At 46.9% G+C, this 23,746-nt stretch overlaps 1 protein-coding gene across 1 annotated transcript in view; it reads right to left on the bottom strand.

Moving 5' to 3' along the window:
- The window catches only part of UNC80 (unc-80 subunit of NALCN channel complex), a 2,761,828-nt gene that overhangs the window by 186,384 nt on the left and 2,551,698 nt on the right, over positions 1 to 23,746 (bottom strand). The gene's annotated exons all lie outside the window — the stretch shown is intronic.

Raw genomic sequence — 23,746 nt, 5'->3', positions numbered from 1 at the left:
ATTGGGATTACACAAAACAGGCTGCTCTCTATTGCTCCAAATCAAAGTCTGTTGAGAAAAAATTATTGCTGGCCCCCAAAAATAATTGCTGTTGGTCCCCACCTGCAAACACCGCCTCAAATTAAGCACTGGTGGATGTTAAAGCACATAAGAAGCTTTGAGTATTTGCAATCCGGCAATTACAAATACTGTGTATGCTGGCTATCCTCCTCAGCTGCTTAATAAGACGCAATGAAGGAAAGATTGTAACAAATGATTGGAAGTGGTGGGACACAAGCTTCATAATGAAACAACTGATTCGTGTGTGTAATTGCAGTGGCTGGTTCTCCTGTTGCAGCATGACACCAACTTGAAAATAGGTCCATGGAAGTCATAGCTGTTTCAAAAAGATCAGGTGATGCATATTCCCTTAAAGGGTGCCAAGATAGTCAGGCCACAGCTGAGGGAGTTATTGAAGCGATCTAAAAAGTCATTTATGGCTTGGAGATCCTTGGAGAGAAGTCCACTTCTCAGTTTCTTAGAGGCCCTTTCTTGGACAGGCCAGAGGTCTGTAGGTCATATCTTCAACCAGACCCCTGTCCTGACTTCCGAGGAGATTCCGAACATGGACCATGCCACTACAGGATATTAGCCACCTTCTCCCAGATGGGCAACGTCCATGCCTGACCTCTGAGTGCCACAGCTGGTCATAAATCAATATCATATGGATTTGTGCCCACTTTAGCTGACAACATAGTGTATCTCGACGTCAATGCTGAGGTGCCCAACCACACAATAAGCACTAAGGAATGGACTCGAGGGAATCCTGTAGAGGAGTGTGGTATTTACATAAGCAACAATTAAATGGGGAGTACACACTTTTTCAATCCTGTCGCTGGTGAAAAGCACACAGCCAGCCCAGCCATGGACCTCAAATGTGTGAACACATTTATCTTGTGTCAACCATGCATGATGGAAACCTATTGCCATGCTTATTTCTTCAGTACTCCTGTTTATATATCCCGTTCATCCAGGACACTATTGCTTTCTGCTCTCCATGGTGGACGAACTTCACTACCAGTTCATGATTTAAGCTTCAGCCTACTACCCGTTCCCAGAGTTTCAATCGAAGTATCGGTCATATTTTTGGGATATTACATGTCAAAAGAAAAACTGTATTCCCATATTTAGATCAAGGGCTGCTTTCCTGGCTTCTTTGTTCTGGGCGTAATATCTTCAAAGCGCAGGTTTGCAAGTCTCTAGTGGTGCTGTCAAGGCTAGTTCTCCATCTCCTCATCAGCTGCTTACAGTAACATTTGGAGTTTATCAGGTCTTCCAAGAGCAGGCAGGCTTGAGTACTTTTTTCTTGCTTACTAGTCTTTTTGCATGGGAGCCAGTGTGTTGGTGCAGCCTGAGATCTAGTTGTTGAATGTAGATATGTCATTTTGTAGGTTGCAGAGGAGGACAGGTTGTTTGGATCTGAGGGTGGGAGTCCAGTCCACCTATGTTATCTTGTTCCGGATGTGCCTGAAAATGGTGGCTTTCTGGAGTGGGGTGTGTTGATGTGGAAGTGTATAATGTAGTGGTCTATCCATGTGAGCAGGGTGAGGTGGCTGAAGTTGACCTTGTTGCTTGCTCTAAAGACGGGGTCAAGGGTGTGCCCTGCATTGTGGGTCAGGACTTGGATGAGCTGTGTAAGCCCGATGTTGTCGAGGCTCTTGAGAAGGGCGGTGGAGTTGGGATATGTTGGGTCGTCGAGATGAAGGTTAATGTCACTGATCAGTAAGAAGTCATTGGTGATGGGGGCATGAAGTCAGTGAGGAAGTTGCTGAAGGTGGTGGGTGGTATGCGAGGGTGCCCCTGATGGTCATGGTGTGGCTGATGTGTAGTCGGAAATGCATGTGTTCCATGAATGCGGTGGGTTCGTCAGTCGAAGTGGTGCATGTGATGGTCTCTCCGTGGATGATTGCAAGGCCTTCTCTGGGTTTGTGGTGCTGGCGGGCGATCTGGTAACCTGTAGGGATGACCGCTGCCATGGTTGGGGTGGGGAAGCAGCTGTCGTGGCAACGTCCGGTGATGAATGCTTGCAAGTGGGAGGATGTGTAGCAGCAGAGTTTGGGCTGACCAGGGTCTGTAGCACCAGGTACAGTCCAGGCTCGGATATGGGCTTGCTTTTGGCGAGCCAGTGGCGCACCTGCAATGCGCGTCCACTTCGCAGTAGCACAGAGGCCACAATTAAGTACGTCCTGGGAGGAAGAGGAGCGTTGAGGTGGGGATTGGAGGGGCAGGAAGCAGAAAGCGGGAAAAGGCATAGAGGAAGATAAAAGAGAAAAAGTTAAGGCGACAGGGAGGGGGGAAGTGCGAGAGGGGGAGGCAGGAGAGTCCCTGGAAACAGGGAAGAAAAGAGGAGAAAACAGTCATGGGCACAAGAACAAGTCAAACCAGCCCTAACGGGCACAAGAACGAGGCAAAGCACAACTGGGCACAAAAACGAGGAGAAGCGAGAATGGCAGAGATTGTGAGATGATGGTTAGAAAGGCAAAGAGTGAATGAGACAGAAGGGCTGAAGGCAAGAGCCCAAAGAAGGAGTCACAAAAGGGGTGAGCTCGAGTGGTCAACAGACGAGAAGCCAGAGAAAGAGTGAAAAGGGTGAGAGAGAGTGAGTGAGTCAGAAGCAGGTACAGGGGAGAGTGAGAAAAGGAGAGCAGTAAGACACAAGAGTGAAAGTAGCAGAGGAGAGCAAAAAAGCAAAACTAACAGCAGCAAAAAAAGGAGAGAGGTGGAGCACAATAAGGAGGAACCTCGAGCAGGTGGCCGGGTCCAAAAGGGCCTTAAAATGGTCGGGAGACCAGTTCAGGTAAGTGGGAGCTGGGGCCTAGGCACAGGAAAGAGATGGCCTCATTGATGATTTCTGCCATCTATCGTTGTCCTCCTTCTCCTTCTGGTTCTCGCCTCCAATGCCCAGAGAAAGTGATTGTGATCAAGTGCAGCCCATAAGAGTCTAAATCACAACACCCATCCTCAATATTCTTCAACAGAGAATGGGCATGGAGGGCACAGTGCTTAAATGATTTGCATCCTTCCTTTCTGACAGATCCCAAATGATCAAAATAGCGAACAGTCTTTCATCTCCTGTGGCTATAGGTCAAGGTGTTCCCCAAGGCTCTATACTTGCACCCACATTGTTCAATCTCTATTTAGAACCACTGGGAAATCTCCTAAGCAAATCCGGGATTTACTACATCTCTATGCAGACGACACTCAACTCTACCTCAAGGTTGCCTCCACTCACGATCTCTCCATCCTAAGCTCCACTCTTGACTCCATTCAAAACTGGATGTCAACTCATCAACTGATTCTGAATCCCTCCAAAACTGAATTCCTCCTCTTCTCCTCCTCACTCTCTCCTCCCCGGTTCAATCATGGATGGATCAAATGAATCTACTAAACAATAATCCCATCCTTGTCGACAGCGCAAAATCCCTTGGTGTCATACTGAACAAAAAACTCAATCTAATTCCACACATCAATTCCATTGCAAAATCTGCTCGATACCAACTGCGCCTTCTTTGGGGAATTCGTCGCTTCTTCCCAGAGCAGGACCTTATAACCCTGGTGCAATCGCTGGTCCTCTCCAGACTAGACTACTGCAATTCTCTTCTTACTGGCCTCCCCAAATCCCACTTGTCCCCACTTAAGTCTGTTTTCCATTCAGCAGCTCGTTTCATTTAAGGGGCCAAAAGAAGCGATCACATCACACCGATGTTATCTACCCTCCGCTGGCTTCCCCTAGAGGCTAGAGCTATCTACAAGACCGCTTGTATCACCCACAAAGCCTTGCACTCCTCCTATCCTCGCTACCTGGCGAATAAACTGAAACTCTCTGGAGGCTCTAGACCCTCACGCAATGCGGAGAAGCTACTGCTTGAACCTCCCACTTTCAAGAAGGAAAGAACGATGGCCCAATCCTTTTCAGGCAACGCAGTGAGAATCTGGAACTCCTTTCCGCCTCAGCTCCGGACCACCGCCTCCGCCCAGGCCTTCAAAAGAGACCTCAAAGTTCTCCTCCTCCAGAGACACCTCCAAAAGTAACTCACGTCCCCTCTGTTATCTGAAGGAAGACCTCCCACTACTGAAAATTTCTTCTTTCCATGACCATGGAAGTGCCTTCCCAGTGTGTGGTTGGAGTGTTTGCCTTTTACTGCAGTATTATCCATGTCTTGTTGTTTGGTACCCTCTTGCAACATGCACTCACCACTTTGTCCTTGTAACACACGGTTTTCTACCTCTTTCATGTTTTTACCTTTGATACTTGCACAAGTGCCTCCTTCGCCTACGTAACGTTTGTTCTTGTGCCTGTGTGTCTAGCAAATATTGCAGTATTATACCTCAAATCATACTTTGTTTTCTCTTGTAACCTGCACACTTGTCACTTTTTTTACTCTTGTGCACTTTTTACTACCTCATATATTTTTGGTTGCTCACAATTTTTACTACCTCATGTATCTTTATTTGCTCACAATTGTCACTGTACCGTATGTAACTTAACGTTTGCTTTTGTAATCTGTTCTCGTGTAATGTTTTCATCCTGTATCATTTCTGTTCCTTTTGTGAAGTGCTCTGACACCTTCGGGTAAAGTCCGCGCTATATAAAATTGCATATATAAAATAAATAAAATAAAATAAATCCTCATTCAATAACAGGAAACTCTTATAGATTTGCATACACCTTTGCTCTGCAGATTCAGGGGCAGGCAGCATGAGTGCATAGCAACAAAATTGTAATGAGGAGCTATTTAAATCACTACAGGGGTAGCAGGTGTCACTCACTTCCATTGCTGGCCAATAAGATGTATCTGTGGGACGTGTGAAAGCTAATATGTCTGATAGCAACTTACTTGCCTTGAAGGGAGAATAGGTATGGAAACGTTCTAAGCATGATTATTTCCTCAGGAGATAATTCAGTGATCTGTTCTCTAGTGGATGTCTTAATATCAGACAGAGAACACTAAGCTCTTCCAGTGTTTTTCCCCAAGTCTTCATCTTCCTTAAATGTGAACAGGTTGTCTTACCAGAGCGTGCCCATTCCACTGCTGGCTAGGTTCTGGCGGAAGACTCCTTTGTGTCCCATGTTGGCTATGAATGTAATGATTTATCTTGCTGCGTGATCTGGCACAGTGGATGAGTTGGGATAAGCATTATCAATGATTCTTTATTTCATTCTGTTTCTTCCAACTCTCCAGCATCTTCACCTCAAAGCCTGAAAATTGAGCTGCCAGGGATACTCTAAGGAAGTCCAGGAATCTAGGCGCTCAATGAATTGATGGTGCATGTCCAAAATGGGTCCCATTTCTCTTCGTGGTGTTGAGAATGGTTTACATCACAGGAAAAGTGATCTGCAAACAATTATGGATTTTCAGCAGTATAGTTTTCTGTTCGGGCTGGTGGTTTAACCCTCAAATATCAATAGCCACATACAAAGGTCCGCACTGTGTCACTAGCCGGAAGGTGTTAGATATCTTGGCTTCCAGGCATGGTTTCCTCAGGAACACATGAAATTGTATATACCAATGATGTGCGGCAACTACAATGATTGTATGGAAATCCTTAGCTCAAATGAGCTCCACCTTCTAGAGGGCGGCTGGATAAGCCCATTGTTTGATACTGACTAGGTAAACAGAACAGGAGTTCTTAAGGGAAACTACCTTAATAGCATAGAGCCTGAATAGCCCTCTTCCTTCCTGGGATCTCCAGTTGGTTTTGCTGGCAGAGCAGCCTCACACCTTTCAAGTTCATGTCAAAGTAAGGGGCATATTTACAAAGAAGTGACAGAGCACGGCATTAGCCTTCCGGCTTAAAACTGCGCTCTGCCACTTCTAAAACGCTGGGCTGGTCCTCGTTTACAAAAATACGGTGCAGCCCTGCGTTTCCCCTTGCACTGGTGCTAAATTTGGCTTCCTAGCGAACAACGCAGGCACCCTTGCACCACAGTGCAAGGGTGTTTGCATTTTGGTGAATGATTGCTTATGTGCAGGAAGGAGTCACTTCCTGCACATAAACAATCAAGCTTGATGTTTTGCTGTTTTTGTGTGCGCTGCACAATGCAGCACACCTAAAAACAGCAAAAACGGGGAGAAATAAAGCATTTCTGCTTGTTGCGCCCTGTTAAGACCATGTTTATCCTGGTCTTTATTGTGGCGCTGCCCCATATTTACTCCACTCTTGTAATTATGGGGCAGCGTCAAAATCAATTGGTTTTGCTGTAGAACGCCCACTGTAAAACCCATTGCCCACCCCTTTCACTCTAAGTATGGTGTGAAAGGGTGCTTTATTTAAAAGGCAGTGTTTAGACATGTTAAGTGCCTTAACAGTGCCTTGTAAATAAGGCAAAATGCATATTGCCACAACAACGTAATAAAAGTGACGTTATAGTGGCGATAGGGGTTTGTAAATATGCCCCTACGTTTTCTAATAGCATTAAGCCTAAAGAGGACCTGAAGTGTTCGATTGCTCACAATCAATCCTTGGTAATATTGGCCAGATGTACCAAGCATATTAAGGGTCTTATATGGGCCAATTATGCATTTGAGACTGTTTAAATGTTTTTTCCAATGTACTAATCCCATTTTAGGAGTTGGAAACGTGTTTTACTACTCCTAAAATGCAGTGGTATAACATTAGCTCTGCAGCCCCCCCAGTGTGGGGAGGAGGGCTGAGCTCCAGGAGGCCCCCTCCGGCACTGTGCCCTGGCTTGAGAACTCCTAACTGGTTTGAGGGAAAGGCAGGCCCCCTCCATGTACTTTGCAGGGGTGCCCCTCAAAAGGACAAGTTACCTAACTTTGGAACCGCCTTATCTGAGAGAGACATGCTCTAGCCTCACTTCACCTTTAGACTTCCAGGCGTCAGGCTGGATCCGGGAGATTTTATGTAGCAGTCCCCTTGCTCGCCGGTAGATGGCGTCGGTCGACTCCACATGATATTGCCGGCGTCTTTTGCGTCATCATCGTGACGTCTGCGTCGTCAATATAACTACCCCTCTGGCGTTCTGACATCAGTACTTATCACGACTTTCCACACCAGAAGTATGGAGCCATGAAGAGGCTGACCACTGTTTGTTGAAAAAGACAACTTGGGCCCTGAAGGGGAGCAACTGTGACACTAAAAATAATTCCGCACTGTGGGGAGGGTGGGTGGTATTGGTAAGTAATCAGTGGCTAGATCATGTCTCTAACAGATAAGGCCTTACTGAAGGTAAGCAACTTGTCCATCTGATAGAGACATCTAGTTGTAGATTCCTCACCTTTGAACAGATACCCGAACAATACCTTCCCCGGATGTGGGACTGCGGAAAAGCTGTAAACCCAGGAAATCATGCAAGACAGAGCGGCCAAACAGGCCCTCCCTGCGAACCTGAGAATCCAGGCCATAGTTTCTGGCGAACGTGTGCAGAGACGCCCATGTGGTCCCACTTGGCAGATATCAGCAATTGGAACACCACACTGGAGGGCTGTGGTGGCTGCCTTTGTCCTGATGGAATGGGCCTTAAGACCTTCAGGAGGCTGCTCCTTTGCCAAGGCGTATCATATTTTATTACAGAGGATAAAACAACAAGAGATGGTCTTCCTTTGAACAGCACGTTCCTTCTTTGCTCCCACGTACCCTATAAGTAGTTGGTCATCCACCTGGAACTCTTTGGGGCGAACAAGGTGGAACGATAACTCTCTTTTTCGGTCTAAATGGTGGAGACGTTCATCTACTTTAGAAGGTTGTGGAGATGCATAGAAAGTGGGCAGAGTAACAGACTGCCCCAGGTTGAAAGGTGATACAACCTTGGGCAGAAAAGAGGTTCTAGTGCAGAGTAACACTTTGTCTGGAAAGATCGGTCAGGTAAGGAGGCTGTGATGACAGTGCCTGCAGTCAATCACTCTCCTGGTAGAGTTGATTACCACCAAAAAAGAAGTTTTGATCGTGAGCAAGAGTAGAGGGTACTTGTGCAGTGAATGAAATGGTGCCCACATCAAGAAAGTAAGGACCAAATTAGGGTCCCATTGTGGTATAAGAAAAGGATAAGGGGGAAACAAATGGTTTACCCTTCAAAAATCTCTACACCAGAGGGGATTTAAAAAGTGGAGGCTGATCTGGCAGCCAGACAAAAGCTGATAGGGTCGAAAAGTAGCCCTTCAGAGTGCCCAGAGCAGAGCTCTGCTGGGCCAAGGAAACGATAAACAAAAGAACATCTGATAAAAGGGCAGATAAGGGGTTGATAGACCTTTTTGTACAATATTTACAAAATCTGTTCCATTGGCAGGCATATACCGATTTCATGGAGGGATCCCTGGGTGCCAGAATAACTTTGCAGAATTCAGGAGGAAGGTCAAAAGCTGTCAACTGTTGTCGCTCAATCTCCACGGAAGGAGGAGGGGAGAGAGGACAGGTTGGGGTGGAGGACCCACCCCAGCTGTTGCAACAGAAGATCCTCCTGAAGGGGCAGGCTGATCGGAGGATTGATGGTCATTGTCAGAAGCTCGAGATACCAGACTCTCCATGCCCAGTCTTGAGCCACAAGAACGACTTGTGCCCAGTTGCTCCTGATCTTCTTGAGCATTCCAGGCAGGAGTGGTATGGGCGAAAATGTGTACAGGAGGTCTGAGCTCCACTCGCGTTAAAAAGCGCAGCAGAGCGAGAGTCGGCTTGTGAACTCCAACATTCAAAACTGCTGACATTGCGCTTTCTCTTCCAAGGTGAACAGATCTAACCAAGGCTCTCCCAAAGCTGAAAGAGACCTTGTACCTCCTCCGGATGAAGACAACACTAGAGATCCGCAAAGGCACAGTCGGCTGAGTTTGTCCGCTCTGGTGTTCAAAGAGCCGGCCAGATGTTGAACCACTGGGAAATGCCCTGTTGTTCCAGCCAAGTCCAGAGACACAGGGCCTCATGACAGAGTCCACAAACCCACACCGCCCAGTTTGTTGCAGTACCACATGGCAGTAGTTTTGTCCTTGAACACCTGAACCAGCCTTCCCTTGATGGATGGTAAAAAGGCTTTCAGTGCCAATTGGCTCGCCCGAAGCTCCAATAGGTTGATATGGAGCCTAGTTTCCGCCAGAGGCCAGAGTACTCTGATTTACAACTCACCCATATGGCCGCCCCTTCACAGAAGAGACGCATTCGTCACTACTGTGAGATCTGGGTGTGGAAGTGAGAGGGGTCTGCCTCTGACCCAATCACGGTTTGTCAGCCACCACTGCAGGTCTTTCACAGTGCCCTCTGATATCTGAACAAGGTTGGTGAGATTTCCCCGATGCTGTGCCCATTGGAACTTCAGGTAGCACTGCAGAGCCCGCATGTGCCATATGGCATAGTCCACCAGCAGGATGCAGGAGGCCATGAGGCCCAAGAGACTCAGAGTAGGTCTCACTGAAATCCAGGATAGAGGCTGAAATATCAGTATCATGGGCTGAATAGCCTGCACTCGCTGTTCGGGAGGATAGACCCGAAGCTGCATAGTGTCCCGAAATGCTCAGATGAAAGGAAGAGTCTGAGGTGGAATCAGGTGTCTTCAACACGCGGATAGTTAACCCCAGTGAATTCAGGACATTTGCCATTGTCTGGAGGTGGGAGACGACTGCTTGGGATGTCTTCAACAACCAGTCATCGAGATAGAGGAAGACTATAACCCCTGATCTCCGCAGATGGGCTGCGACCCCCGCCATCACCTTGGTGAACACCCAAGGAGCACTGGAGAGGCCAAAGGGGAGCACAGCAAACTGAAAGTGATCGTGAACCAGCATATACCACTGGTAGGTGACGATGGGCAGGCAGAACGTGATTATGAAAATCGGCATCCTGCAAGTCCAGCGCTACTATCCAGTCTACCGGGTTCATAGCAGATAGGACCTGAGCTAAGGTGAGCATCATGAACTTCTCCTTTTTGAGAAAGTAGTTGAGGTCTTTGAGGTCGAGGATAGGACGAAGGCCTCCGTCCTTCTTTGTAACAAGGGAATAGCGGGAGTAACAACTGCAGCCTATTTCTGGCCCAGGAACCCTCTCTATAGCTCCCTCGGCCAAGAGAGTTTTGACTTCCTCACGGAGTAGGGCAAGGTGATCCTCCGTAAGCCAATCGTAAACTGGAGGCATGGAGGGGTAGTCGTGAAGTGGAGGGATTAGCCCTGGGAGGGAGTAGACCCTTCGTACTAACTGCAACACCCATCTGTCCGAGTTCATGTCCCGCCAGTGGTGGGGATGATGGCATATTCTGCCACCAACTGGATGTGAATGATCCTGGGGGGATCAGACTAGCAGGGTTTGCAGTGGAGGAGGGGATCGTGGCTTGGCTCAACTTCTGGCCTCCCGACCCTTGGAGAGGTTGCTGAACTTGCGGGCCCTCTGGCTGGAATAGGGTTGGCGTGGTTAGTAGCCTCTTCCGTACCTACGAAAGGAGCAAAAAGCAGACACAGGCTACGATGTTGTAGTTAGCCCAAGGACTAAGCCGTAACCCCGTGTCCTTGAAACGCTCAAGTGCTGCATCTGCTTTGTCTCCGAAGAGACAGGAGCCATCAAAGGGCATGTCCATGAGATTAGCCTGAACATCCCCATAAAAACCAGACGTCCTCAGCTATGCGACGTATGGCCATCATCATGGAAATCACTCTCCCCAGCGAGTCTGTTGTGTCCAAGCCACATCGGATGGTGAACTTCGCTGCATCTCTCCCGTCTGAAATACCCTGGAGAGCAGAATCCAGTTCTCCTCGAAGACTCTGGGCAGCACCTGCGCAACAGTGTCCCATATCGAATTGGAAAAATGGCCCGAAAGAGATACAGTGTTCACTGACCACCATGCTGAACTGGGGGAAGAGAACATTTTCTTTCCAAAGCTTTCCACTCTCTCGTAATTCCCAGTCCGGGTGTGCGGAAGGGAATGCGTAAAGGAAAGTGGAAGCTTGAACCACCAAGCTTTTAGGGTTGGGGTGCGTGGTGAGGAAAGCTCGGTCACCCAGTGCAGTGCAATTGTGGCGGGGGAATCGCCCTGTTCATTGGAGCCCTTGTGATGGGCTTGGACCAGGTACCTAGAAGAACGTCCGTCAAGACCTCATTGCAAGGAAGCAAGGGTTCCGAAGTGGAGACACCAGGCTGCAAGACCTTTGTCAAGACGTTTTGACTGCCACTGTAGGGAGCTGCAGGTCCAGGATCTCCGTAGCCCTATGCACCACCATAGCAAATGATGCCCCCTCCTCCATAGCCAGGTTATGGGGAGACAGCAAGCTAGAAACCGGGGTGGTGTCCAGGCCACTGGCATCACCCAGTTCCTCCTACTTATCCATGTCTTGAGGTTGCAGGATTTCTAAGGGATCCTGCTTCCCCTCCCAAACCTCTTCATCCATTCCTAACCCTTCAGAATAGGGAAAGTTGGACTGAACGGCATGCAGCTGTAAAGCTCTGTGTCGTCGGGAATGAGGACTGGGAAGGCGCCGCTGACGCTGAGGACCTCGGCATTGATACAGCGCTGGGGAAGGTCGCTCTGGAGGTATAACTGGCACCAGTCCGGACCCAGGGACGGGTTCAGTAGGAGGCCGTGGCCGGAGTGGAATGGGCAAAAACCACGGGGACGCTTACGATGCCACCCGGAGTCGACAGACGCCATCTACCAGCTCGCAGGGGTACTTCTACAAAAAAATCTTCTGCGTCCAGCCTGGAAGTTCAAAGGTGAGGCATCTGTGGCTAGATGTCTCTATCAGATATTTTGTTACGCCACTGCTAAAATGGGATTCCGAATGGATACAAATTTGGTACCTGGAAGGGACCTGTAGTAGGAATTCCTTCCAAATTCTGAATTGGTATCTTGTGTATCAATGTTTTGCACCCAAAATCGATTGCAAAACATTGAAAATTTACAGACACCTCAAGGGAAGTAATGCATTTTCAAAAGAAAAGGCATCCCTTTGGTACCACTTCATACTTTGTGAATATTAAAAATGGGGAATACTGTCAATCCTTAAACCTTTTAGAAAGGAAAACTTTTTAAAAAAAATATATGTTAAGGAGCTGTAATTAAATATTTACAAAGCATGGCTTTTTTCCAGAAGGGAGTTTACTGTTTCATATCTTTGAAGGTGCCAAAAAGGGACAAAAACAGCTAAACGCTATTGGCTAATGGATTTGATGGGCAAGTAGAAAGGTCTTTCTAGGGGTAGCAGTAGACCTTTCGGATCCAGTTTAGTTTAGTGTCATTGGGGCCCGATTCACAGAACTAACTTAAGACAAAATCCTAAACTTACTACCATTTTGGTATTCACAGAAGGCACTTACTCATTTTGGTATTCACAGAAGGCACTTACTCATTTCGGTACTCACAGAAGTTAGTAGTGCTAACTTTAGGACTCTTAAATGCCTTCTGTGAATACCGAAAGTCTTAAAGTTAGGATTTTTCTCAGTTTAGGAGTAGTAAAGTTAGGACTCCTAACCTTAGGACTCTTAAACTGAGAAAAATCCTAACTTTAAGACTTTCGGTATTCACAGAAGACATTTAGGAGTCCTAAAGTTAGGAGTCCTAACTTTACTACTCCTAAACGGAGAAAAATCCTAACTTTAAGACTTTTGGTATTCACAGAAGGCATTTAGGAGTCCTAAAGTTAAGAGTCCTAACTTTACTACTCCTAAACTGAATAAAATTCCAACTTTAAGACTTTTGGTATTCACAGAAGGCATTTAGGAGTCCTAAAGTTAGGAGTCCTAACTTTACTACTCCTAAACTGAGAAAAATCCTAACTTTAAGACTTTCAGTATTCACAGAAGGCATTCAGGAGTCCTAAAGTTAGAACTCCTAACTTCTGTGAATACCGAAATGAGTAAGTGCCTTCTGTGAATACCAAAATGAATAAGTGCCTTCTGATAAAATACCAAACTGGTAGTAAGTTTAGGATTTTGTCTTAAATTAGTTCTGTGAATCAGGCCCATTGAGACTGTCTTATGGCAGTCTTATAGGACAAAGGAGAAGGGTGTTTCCTTAAAAGATACCTGTAGTGCACAACTTCATTAAGACAATATCAGCTTACAGTAGGAGGTTTCCATTCTGATGCCGTTGGGCCCAATTCACAAATTTATATGAACACCTAAGATTCAGCTTGGTGCACATATAGCAGCATTAACAAATGCAGACTTAACTTTGTGACTCAAGCAGCCTTTAAATTAATTCTTTCCATTATGAAAATAGTTTAAGCGTAGGCCTGTCAGGGACAGGAGTAAATCTTTTTTCAAGGTACATAACGGGTGGTACTTCATGATAATTTGTGGGGTTAGGCAAAGGGAATTCTCCAGAGGGAAACATCTGTCCCTGCAGAGAAACAAATTATCCAATGTAAATGCACTTATATGTAAACTTTACCCATTTGAAAATATACAGTTGCTACATACTTTTTCATGCATGTGAGTACTGATGGTATAATCTGAAAGTCACAGCTTTCCAAGAATGGAACTGAATATTTTCTAATTTTCTGAAAAGTTGGAGATTTGAACCAAATGCAAGCGTAATCCTGCTGGTACCTCTAGTGCAATTTTTTGGGAGACCCAGGAAAAAAATATATAGTTTGCCATTTGTGAGGGATCCAAAAGGCTGCAGGCTGCAAAATCCTCAATGTAGCATCAATCTCGCTTCCAGGATCAAATTCCCTACTTTCTTTGTAAATCAGGATACTTGGATTTGAGGTGCTGGCATATATTCATAGGTGATGAAGAAATCAATTGTTTGCTTTTCTTTCTGGTCACGTGATCGAAATCTGGCCTCAGTTTGGCAAATCGTTTTTGCAGTAAGGACTGCAACAGGAAAGAAAGACAAGGTTACAATGACTTGATTATTGGCAATCTTTAATCCCAGTCTTCTTATTCCTTGTCGGTGTGCTGCTTCCCTTTCCCTGTAGTTTGAGCATGAGAAACTGCTAGGCATTGCATAAACTTCATTGACTTGAACTGTGTGCTCATTTTACACATATACCAAAAGCATACACTTTGAAAATAACACATTAATAAAGAAATGAGGAGGAACATTTTCTTTTCTTGTTAAAAAGAGTTTGAGCCCGATTCACAAAGGAAAATAAGACAAAAATCTAACTTTACGACTTTCGGTATTCACAAAGGCCGTAAAGTTTAACGTTTGGTATTTGTTGGACTTGGCCCTTCTGGCAGGTTCACCCCTAAACTTTTTGCTTTTAATATGTGACTTGGTGCTACTGATTTTTTATCTTCTGCGCACTTTACCACTGTGTCCCAGGGTAAAGTGCGTGCGTGTAGTGAGGTTGGCCTGCCCTCCCATAGGAATGCCTGGGGAATATATGTGTCCATGTTAGTTCCTGATGTGAGGAGAGTGCAGGCTCGAGTTTGGTATGTGCGGACTCCTGTGATTGAATGCTGCACGATGATGTGTGCGGCGTGAATGTGTCTAGTGTGGAAGTGCCACTTCTAGAAGTTGGCATGTCTGTGTAATTTAGGTGAAATGACTGGCTGGCTGGCTTGTGATTGGCTGGAGCTGGCTGGTGTGCCAGGCTCCAGGAGTTAGGATGGGTCTGCCCCAGTGGTGAATGGGAGATCTGCATGTTGAGGGACGGGGATAAGTGCACCTGGGACCTGAATAGGGCTGGGCTTTCCCAACTCAATGCTGGCTCTGCCCCCAGTGGTGCGTCTAATGTCCCTAGCCTGGCCAGTGAATGGAAAGAGGGGCTGAGCACATCAGAGTGCTCCAAAACCAGCTGCGACTGGTTTTCCCCCCACCCTACACCTAAGGCCAAAGGGATTGAGTGTATAAAAAGAGGCTGTGGGCTCATGAAAAATGTTCTCTTGCTGATCCTAATTGGGAGGGGCCCTGCTGCTGGGCGCCAGGAGGACCGCCACTGGGACTGCCTCCCTGCTTGGAGCGACCTTTGAGCTGGCCCCTGGGCCCAGCCTTGCCCCCCCCTGCCTACAAGAACCTTCCTGGACTTTGTTCCTGCCTGTCAGCCCTGGGAAGCGCTGGCCTCCCCCTCCAGGAATAGCGCGTTTGGCCGCTGGTGAGGCGATCCCTGCCTCAAGGGATTCCCCGGTGTGGGGATCCCCCCTTTTTTTGGGCTTATTTGTAAGGCAGGTGCCCACCCTGCAGTTTGCTGCTTTTTCGCGGCTGCCCACGCCGCATTTACCCCGATTATCGTACCCCTGGCGAGTGCCCACCTCGCCAGGGTCTCTACCATTAATTATACCGGGACCCTACCCCAGATTGCCCTGCGAAAATCACCGCCGCCGCCGCCCGGCATCTCCAGGAAGTCAGGCCGCCCTCGCCGTGAGGTGGGCGGGGCCTGACCCGGAAGCAGTACAAGCAGGAAGCAGCGGGAGCCTACCCTGTGCTCCTGCACCAGAGAAGGGAAGCCGGCGTCTCTTCCTCCCCCGGGGCTCCCAAGAGCGAGGGACTGCCCCGGAGAGCGCAGGAGGAGCGCGGAGAGAGAGCCCCGAGGAGCGGGAGCTCTCCTGCACCAGCCGCCAGCGAGTACCAAGACCGGAGCAACGCCAGAGGAGCCCCGCAGTCACCGGTGAGTGGGGGATCCTCGGGCCAGTGCTGGGGAAAGGAGGGCATCGGGCACATTGCCGGTGCCCACCCCTCCCATCCAGCGCAAGTACATCTGTTTAGAGTCTGTCGAGGCTCTTCTGACGTCGGGGGCATCTTGTACTTCGAGTCCCCAGAGGGGGGACTCCAACGACGGTGCACATTTCCTTCAGAGCCCTGAGAGGCTCAGGGGGCATTTACTGATTTCGAGTCCCCCGAGAGGGACTCCGACGACCGGCGGCATTCTTTCTTCGAGCCTGAGAGGCTCAGGGCTTCCTGTTATTTTGAGTCCCCAGGAGGGGGACTCCAACGTGTGGGGCATTTCTTAAAGCCCACGAGGCTCCCGGGCACCTTTTTGTTTAGAGCCTGAGAGGCTCCACCAGTCAAAGGGCATTTTCGAGGGTAGAGCGGCCCCGGTTGGCAGCGGGCCGCTCCCCCAGTGGGCCAGCAGTTCTTCAGAGCCCAGGTGACCCCCACATTGCGTTTGGGGCTCTACTGTTCTTTTGGTGCCCCACAGAGAGCCAGGAGGCCCGCTGGTGCCCGGTTCAGGTTTTACAGCTGCCCAGCACTTAGTGGGCAGCTGCTTCGTTTAGGCTTTGCACAATCTTCCTTTGGCTGCCTGCGCAGTCTGCCCTGACTTTGGTGGACACAGGGCGTTTCAGCCCCTGAGAGGCCAGTTGGCCTGGGGGCAATTTATGTGTTTATGCCCTCTGTGATCCTTTGCGCAATTGTGATACCTGCCTAATGTCATTCCTGCATCATGTGTAATGTTTTATACCTCTGAATGTATTGTGGTGCTTAGGAGGTTGTTTTTCCTAGTATAAGGTTATGCTAGTGAGTTCTTGATTCCCTGCGTGATATTTTCCTAAGGTGGTTAGGGTTGCGTAGGTAGTACTTACCTCTTACCAGTGGTTACTGGTTGTGTGTCCTATTTTCTATTTTGTGCCACAGTCATTATTATTCTATGCTCTACAAAGTGCTATTTCTACCAAGTATTCTAAGTCTAAAAGTGCATAATCCTGACAGTGGTCCATGTGGCCCTGTCCTGTACGTATATCCCCTGTAAATTCTGCCCGTGCCTGTTGGCACATTGTAAAGTGTGTGTTTTTATCTAAGGTGTTTGCTATAATACAAAGGCTATTTTTATATATAACCTTGTGTGGAGTTTCTTTTGTGGTGGGCCTTGGGTGGTGTTGCTGGGTGCGTGCGCAAATACTTAACTTACATAACCTCCAGAATAAGCCTTACTGCTCGTGCCACGTTGCCTAGAGGGTGAGCAGGGGTTATCTTTGGCGTGTAACTCCCTTGCCCTGACTAGAGTGGTGGTTTCTGCCTGGCTTTGGCGCAAGCCTCAGCCAACCGGAAATCCCATTTCTAACAGAATTCATAAAGGGTATTTATTTATGAGTAGTAAATCCCCTTTGAGAATACAAAAGTCATAAAGTTACACTTTCGTCTCACTTTACTTTTGTGAATCAGGCCCAAAATGTCTATGTCGAAAATGATGGTTCATCGTTATTTATACTAAGAACTTTGCCTGCTCGCCTAACCCGACCTTTCCAGCACATTAGAGTTCACTAGTTGAAAAATGCAGATTCAAAATTGAGTAGTGGAGAGAAGATAGACAAGCTTATTGGATACAATGCCATTACTAGATTATACTTTATCTGAAGAAAAATTGTAGATACGCTTTTATTCCCTGCTTCTTAAAATTCAAATTTTGGTATTATTATTCATCAAGTAGAATGTGGATCTCAGAGTAGTGAATAGTGAATAAGTATTTTTCTGATAGACTTCTAACACCAGATTCCTCACTTTTAGAATATTTCCCAGGTATCAGGCTGGATACGGAAAATCTTGAGCAGTACCCCTGTGCACTGGTAGTAGCTACGATAGGCTCTGCGTCACTCGCGTCTGAGGGGATGAGTATGGTGCCTTTATAGGCACCACCCCTGTTAGCTGACACCAGTTCCTTTCTTTCCCCCCAACAACGTAGCTCCGCAGAGCTACCTGGTTCACTTTTTGACTACTTTTCATCAACTCTTTCTTGAGCTTTGCTCCTGGTGCGCGAGGGCCTTGTCTCCCAACAAACATTTCATGTGAGGAATGTCACAGACAAATATCTCTCTGTGACCTACACTTAGGGACATATTTTCTAACAATTGACTCAGTGCTACACAGCATGACGACTTGCTATGCTGCATAAAAAGGAGAAGGCAGGAATGTGCCATATGTACGATATGGCTCATTACTGCTCTCTCTGCACTGTCGCACAATGTGCTGCCTACTGCCAATACAGGCACCCTTGAGCCATGGTGCAGAGCAGGCAGGACTGTTTTTGTGCAGGAAGGGATGCCTTCTTGCACAAAAACAATCCTTAGAGGCTTTTTCCTCTTTCTAAGAGTGCTGCAGATTCTGGGAAAATGGCAAAAAACTTAAGTGAATGCATTAAAACACCCCCTCTCCACCCATACGTTCCCAGTGCATAGTAATGCAATGCAGCGACTCAAGGTGACTTTGCTTGGCTTGGTAAATCTGACTTAGGGACTGCATTAGCCTTGCGTCACCTTGTGTGATGCAAGGGCAAAGCAATCCTTTAGTAAGTCTGGCCCTGGCTTGCCTGTGGTCAGGCCACAACCCCAAGGTCTGCACTAACTGGAAGTCAATTCACCCAAAGACGAATCGCAATTGGGCGATGAAGTTCCTGGAAGCACGCCATGAGATAACTCTCCGGTGGCTGGGTCTGCTTCATACTTCCCTGAGTTCCCTGGAGCTGGAGAAACTCCTGCCCAATTCAAGGAGTTTTATAATGCCTTGCACTCCTTTCTTGGTCTATGGCTAACCTCTGGCGTGCCTTGTGGCCTCGTGGAGCTGAGAGCTGCCCCTGCTGGGTTCCACCTTGACGCCAGCCAGGATCTATGAATCTGCTTCCACATCCCAACTGATGCTGATTCCGGTATCTCCCCCATTTGCAGTCCAATCCCAACCAACACCTTCATTAGCACAGCTCAACGAGGATCCTATTGTCCTCTCTGACTCTGAGACAGCATCGCCTCAACAGTGACACTGGTGTGAATGGATCCTACCCAACCTTAGACTTCACACCCTCCTTTCCTATAGGAAAGAATGATGTAGAGGGTTGCGGTCTCCTAGAAGACGACTCCTACCAGGAGGACAACTGGTATGAGGAGCTGGGTGGTGCCAGTGGTCTGATTTCTCCCCCAGGCCCTGCCACAAAGGAACGCACATCCTTTTCAAACATGATGCACAGGACCTGTAGCTACCCTCCGTCGCCAAATTCGATGCAGTGCGCGCAACGAAATTCGTTTTATTTATTTATATGTTTACTTACTTGTATTTGGCCATATTCCGTAGTATACTACCCCCCCACCCTGCCCCTCCCCCGCCACACGTCACTGCCCGGCACCACTCCCACTACCAACCGCTACTGAGTACCCCATGTAGCACTACGAGTTTATCGCCACACAATAAGTTGATGGGGATATCCATAAGAGTTCCTGGTATTCCTTCAGCTGCCCTTATATTACTGATGATTTAGTTCTGGGTTGCTGCAAGGGTTTGGCTAATATGGTATGCTTGATCTCTCCCCAGATAAAGCTTGTCACACCTTCAGCAAGCAATGAACCCTGATATGATCTAGACTGGGTCATTGTGAGAAAGTCGGTGCAACAGCAGGAAAAGCGTTGGACTCCGGAGGGGTTACATTTACCATACCCACTCCAGTCTGTGCAATAGTAGGGAAAGCGTTGGACTTTGGAGGGCTTAAAATTATTATTTCCACTCCAGTATAAGCAACAGTATGGAAAGGGTTGGACTTCGTAGGGATAAGATTTACTAGTCCCACTCCAGTCCGTGCAACAGTAGGGAAATCGTTGGACTTCCAAGGGGTTAAACTTCCTATTCCGACTCCAGTCTAAACAAGAGTAGAGAAAGTGTTGGACTTAGGAGGGGCAGGATCTACTATTCCCACTCCAGTCCCTGCAACAGTAAGGAAACCGTTGGATTTCAGAGGGGTTAGATTTACTCATTAAACTCCAATCTAAGCAACAGTAGGTAAACTACTACAATCAATCAATCAGAGGTTTATAGAGCGCGCTACTCACCGGTGAAGGTCCCAAGGCGCTGGGGGTCGGGGGGTAGAGCAGCTCCGGGTCAGTCGAAGAGCCGGGTCTTGAGGTCCTTCCTGAAAGTGTGGAGGGTTGGGGAGCATCTGATGTTTACCGGAAGCTCGTTCCAGGTTTTGGCTGCGATGTAGGAGAAAGCTCTCCTGCCCGTTCTGCTTCTGCAGATGCGGGGGTCCTCTGCCAGTGTGAGGTCAGAGGAGCGGAGGTTCCTCTTGGGTACGTGGAAACATACTCGGTCATTAAGGTATTTGGGTCCGATGTTGTTGAGGGAGGAGTTTGAAGGTGACCCTCTTCTAGACAGGGAGCCAGTGGAGGCTTCGTAGGTGTTGGGTCACATGTCTGTGGCGTGGTGTCCCTAGGACAAGCCTGGCTGCGGCGTTCTAGATGGTTTGAAGCTTGCTTAGTAGAGTTTTGTTGATTCCGGCATAGAGGGCGTTGCCGTAGTCAAAACTGCTGGTAATGAGTGTGTTGGTGACGGTCTTTCTGCAGTCGGGAGGATCCATTTGAAGGTCTTACGAAGGATGCAAAGGCAGATGAAACTGGTGCATGCGACAGCATTGATCTGGCGGTTCATGGAGAGGAAGGAGTCGAGGATTATGCCGAGGTTCCGAACGTGGTCAGTCGGGGTGGGTGGGCTCCCGAGGGTGGAGGGCCACCAGGTGTTGTCCCAGGCAGAGGTGCAGGGTCCGAGGATGAGGACCTCGGTCTTCTCGGAGTTGAGCTTTAGGCAGCTGTCCTTCAATCAGGCTGCTACGTTTCTCATTCCTTCTTCGAAGCTGATTCTGGTGATTTATGGGTTCTTGGTGAGGGAGAGGATGAGTTGGGTGTCGTTGGCGTAGGATACGATGCTAAGCCCGTGCTGTCTGACGATGGCGGCGATGGGGGCCATGTAGATGTTGAAGAGCGTCGGGCTTAGTGACGATCCTTTGGGTACTCCGCAGAAGATGTCCGTGGGGTCAGAGAGGAAGGGGGGGGAGTCTGATCCTCTGGGTTCTGCCGGAGAGGAAGGATTGGATCCAGTTGAGTGCAGATCCTTGTATTCCTGCGCTGCGAAGTCTGGTGGCTATTGTGCAATATGAGATGTGACGAAGGCTGCAGAGAGGTCTAGGAGGATGAGGGCAGCGGTGTGCCCCTGGTCTAGCAGCATGCAGATGTCGTCGGTGGGTGAGAGGAGGACGGTCTTGGTGCTGTGGTTGCGGCGGAAGCCAGACTGGGAAGCGTCTCGGATGCAGTTTTCTTCAATGAAGGCGGTCAGCTGGGCGTTCACAAGTCTTTTGGTGACTTTGGCTGTGAAGGGGGAGAGAGAGATGGCCCGGTAGTTCTTCAGGTCAGTTGGGTCGGCTGTTGGTTTCTTGAGGAGGGGTTTCACCTCTGCACGTTTCCAGTTGTCTGGGCAGACGCCGGAAATGAGGGAGGAGTTGATTGTACGTCCTAGTTCGGGTGCGATGACAGTGGCGTCCCTGTGGAAGATGTGGGGAGGGGCAGGGGTCCGTAGGGGCTCCTAAGTGTGTCTTCTTCATGGTTGAGGAAATTAGCTCGACAGACGCGGGCGCCCAGGAGGTGATGGTTGGCTTTTCGGTGGTGGTGAGTGGAATGGTGCTGTGTTCTGCAGGCTTGCTCTAGTTGTCGAAAGGGCCTTGATCTTCAGGTGGAAGTAGGAGCTAAGTTTGTCGCTGAGTTCTTGGGAGGGTGCGATGTCAGTGGCTTCGCAGGTGGGTTTTGCGAACTACTGAATGACGTTGAACAGTTCCTTGGCATTGGATGTGTTGGTCTTGACTATGTCTCTGATGAAGGTTCTTTTGGTGTCCCTTATACGTTGGTGGTAGTCCTTCATGCTGCTCTTGTGGTTGTTCAGTGCTTCCATGGTCTTCTGGTTCAGCCAGGTTTTACCCAGACGTCTGCAGGCGCGTCTGGCTTCTTGGAGTTCGGTGATGAACCAGCCGGCCTTCAGTGGGCGTTGTTTGGTGGTGAGTCAGAGAGGTGCCAGCTTGTTAGCACAGCAGGAGGCCCAGCGGTGGAATTCCTTGGCTGCGGAGTTGGAGGCGGTTGTGGCCTTGGGAGGGGGGTCTTGTCACTTCTAACACATTACATATTTGCATAACCGTATGAATTTACAAAACATATAAAACTCTATATAGATATATCCATTAAAAAATTTACAAAATTCCTAAACCTAGTAATATTTATTTTACAATTTAAAAATAATGGTTATTTAATTATTACCCAATTTACTTGCCACCTTATACCCCTACAAGCATAGTAACCCACACTTAAAATATAACAAAAATAAATGAGTATAACCTAAATGACATAATAGATAATCAATTAAATAACAAATTGACAATTAATTATTATTTATTTGACTCCCCACCCAACAACCCTACAATGCCAGCAGCCCAACACCTAAAATACAACTAATATCTATAATTATTACATAATTTACATATTTATTAATTAATGAAATATTTAATTATACATTAATTAGAACAAATATTAATTTTTAAATATTACTTAATTAACTTCCCACTGTATACCCGTACAAACCTAGCAACCCCCAAATAAAATATAACTAAAATAAATCAGTTTTACCTAATGTACATAATTAATAATCACTCTAATAATTAATGAATTAACTATTAATTAATAAGTAATTATCACTTAAGTAACTTCCTACTATGTCCCCCTTCAAACCTAGTAGCCCACACCTAAATTTTAACTAACATATATAATAATTACACAATTGACATAATAAACAAAAAAATAAATAATAATAATACAAATTATACATTAATTGTTAAATAAGTATTACCTAACTTGCCAACTTACACCTTTACAAACATAGCAAACCACACCTAAAATATATGTACATTAAATCAGTATTACAGAATTATACATAAGTAATATCAATCACATACTTACTTTAACATTATTAATATAAATTAATACTAACACTTAAATAAAAAATTCCAAATCACTTAAGATTACAAACCATATTTAAATAATTGTATAACAATTATACAAACAATAATAACACAAAATGTATATATGAACTAAAAGACACTAACACACTAAAATATTTTTAAAAGATATTCTTTATGACTATATTTTTGAAAAAAAAGTTACTTATCTTCGGTAATGCATTATCTGGTAGAGCCAGGATTTAGCTGCAGATTCCATACTTTAGAATCCATCCACAGACGCGAGGCTGGATCTAGAAATATTTTCCACAGTACGTCCGCGCGTCAGAAGGATTCTGGGGTAAATCCTGTCTCTAATAGATATTGCGTTACCGAAGGTAAGAAACTTGTTCATCTGATAGAGACATCTAGCTGTAGATTCCTTACTTTAGAATCAAATACCAAAGCAAACCGGAGGAGGGTCTGCAAACTGGGATCAAAAAAAGCCTCTAACTGGAACAAAACCGGTCCAGACCCAGAATAAAAGGCGGGACCTTAATAATAATGTAGGTGAGCATTAACATGCTTTACAATCTAAAAAAACCTGTGGAAGAACCACAGATAAGTAAAGTCACAAGACATTAAAAACCATGGAAATAAAATTATTCATGTTAGCATGGCAACTATGGTAGAAGTCAACCAACAAGATGATTAGAAAACTACTCGCACCCTTAAGGGGATCCGAAACCATGCATGCTTACAGCATAAGCACTGCGGAAGGGACCACAGTAAGAAAGGTCATGTAGACCTAGAAGGCATGGAAAGAACGTGACCCATGATAGTAGGACAATTTGCCAAATAAATCTATAATATAAAGCTATTGTCACGCATATCCAGATTCAAACAGAGTGTTTGATACTTGTGAGATATAGAACAGCAGGTGATACTACGGAGGAAAACCCTGTGCCATATAGAGTCCTACCAAGCTAAACCCACACAGTAACAGTGAGAGAGGTCCATCATCCATGGGATGGGATAAAGAGAGCTGTATACAAAAAGAGTTGAAGACAACGGACATAACACGTGCATTAGTAAAGAACAAGTTATTCACCTTCGGTAATGCATTATCTGGTAGAGACAATATCAGCTGCAGATTCCTTACC

This window comes from Lissotriton helveticus, chromosome 3_1, assembly GCF_964261635.1.
Source record: "Lissotriton helveticus chromosome 3_1, aLisHel1.1, whole genome shotgun sequence".
Lineage (NCBI taxonomy): Eukaryota > Metazoa > Chordata > Amphibia > Caudata > Salamandridae > Lissotriton > Lissotriton helveticus.
This window is presented reverse-complemented; position numbering and strand designations above follow the sequence as displayed.